The sequence below is a fragment of the Triticum aestivum genome, chromosome 3D (genome assembly GCF_018294505.1).
Source record: "Triticum aestivum cultivar Chinese Spring chromosome 3D, IWGSC CS RefSeq v2.1, whole genome shotgun sequence".
Taxonomy (NCBI): domain Eukaryota; kingdom Viridiplantae; phylum Streptophyta; class Magnoliopsida; order Poales; family Poaceae; genus Triticum; species Triticum aestivum.
Genome location: NC_057802.1, coordinates 25,972,049 through 25,974,128, shown reverse-complemented (window position 1 = coordinate 25,974,128; position 2,080 = coordinate 25,972,049).

The window sequence follows — 2,080 nt, the reverse complement described above, 5'->3', positions numbered from 1 at the left end:
GGAGCCGAAGGAGAAAGCACGGAGAGAGGGGCGGTGAGGCGGTGGTGGTGGACGGCGGCGAGACGCTCTCTTGGGTGGTTGGCTGGTGCGAGCTTGGGGAGGAGGAAGCCGGCGGGGAGGAGCTCGCGGGAGTCAGAGCACTCTGTTTTGGGGGGAAGGAGACGGAGGGGAGGGGCGGCCTCTGTTTTATTGCGGGAAGGAGACAGAGGGCCGGCCCATTGCAAATTCTCGTTTTGTATAAATTATTTTTGTTCCCCTAATTATTTTTGTTAATTTGTTTTACAACACCTGAAACTGGATCAACATGGTTGTATGGAAAAAATCCTTTAAAATATGTTACACTATATATTTATTTCAAATAAAAAAAGGTCGTGCTTGTCAACTAAAAATGGTTGAATAAATTCAAATTTTTATTTTGGTACATAAAAATGCTATGCATCAAACAACGATTTTTTTGAACTGTATTCTCATGTAATTGTTCATGTATGTAAAAGATACTGTCCATTACTATTAATTTTTTAATATAGATAAAAGCATTCATATGAATTTGTTTGATTAGCAACACTGCCACTCCTCGGTTCCACTTTTCTTCTTCTAAAATGGTACCAAAGTATATTTGGATATGCAAATAATGTCACCACTAGATTCTTTTTAGACAACCCTCTAAGCTTTATTGATTGATAAAACATTCATGGTTACATCAGCCCCATCAGTATTTTAATTTTTAATTCAAAAACATGTTTGAACGGAAAAACTCTCTTTAAAATATTTTACACCATAGGTTTATTTCAAATGAAATTGTCATGCTTATATCAAGTAAAAATGGTTGTGTAACTTCAAATTTTTATTTTGGTACATAAAGATGTTCTACATCAAACAAAGTTTCTTGAACTATATCCTCATGTAAATGTTCATGTATGTAAAAGAAATTGTCCATGTTCTTTGCAAAAAATGTAACATAGATAAAATCTTTTCATACAATTTTGTTTTTGTAACCAGCACCGCCACACCTCAGCTCAACGTTTCTTGCTCTAAAATTGTACCAAAGTAAAGTATTTTTTTGAACAAAGTACAATCAAAGTCGCTCACATACATGAGCATACACTCACCCTTATGAACCCACACACGCACACCCTATCCCTATGAGCATCTGCGAGAGACCGAGTCGGCATATATGTAAAAGAAATTGTCCATGTTCTACTTAAAGAAATGCAATATAGATAAAAAATCAAACAATTTTTTTTTATAAACAACACTGGCACACCTATGTTCAACTTTCCTTCTTCTACAGATAAAATAAAGCCTTTTTTCTTCTAAAATGGCACCAAAACAAAGTATTTAGATATGTACAGAAAGACTCCCGCTGTTCAGCCCCACCTCTGATGGCCTTTGGCCCATGGAGGTGCGAAGGATCTTCCCCGCCGGCATGAAGGACCCCACTCTCGTTCTTGTTAGATTCAACATATTGGTTAGTGTTGCGTGGCGGTGGCGATTTCCCTGAATAGGAATAATGTCTTCCATGCTTGATCGCCATCTTGATGGTGCATCTAGCATTGTCGGAGGGCATCTGAAGGGAGCCTACAATGGCTGCCATTGGCAGCGGATTTCGTGCCAACGAAGATGAAGATGAAGACAACACTGCGAGTTGCAGGAGGCAACATTGGAGCTCTCCTACCGCAACACAGAGTCCATGCTGGCGGCTGAGCTCGATGCCATTGCAAGCTCCCTGGCGAAGCTCCACCACCGTCGCACGGTGTTTGGCCTCCCTGGCATTTTGGGACTACGTTCGCAACTTCCCGGACAACTTTTGTGTCGCCATGGACCCAGACGACCTCAAGCTTGCGCGTTGGTACCCCTTGCTCGTTGTCAGTTCCCTGGAGCGTGACTTTGTGGTGGGCTAGCGCCTGATCCGACGCATGTACGACTTCTCTGTCCCGCACTAGGGCACCGTCGGTCGATGCTGTTGGACATAGAGGATGCATACTGCAGACCCCCCCCCCCCTCCTCGCCCCCACGTCACTTCAACGGGAGTGACACGGGCAGCCAAACATAGCCACCCCTGGCAGCTTCCCCACCCCTT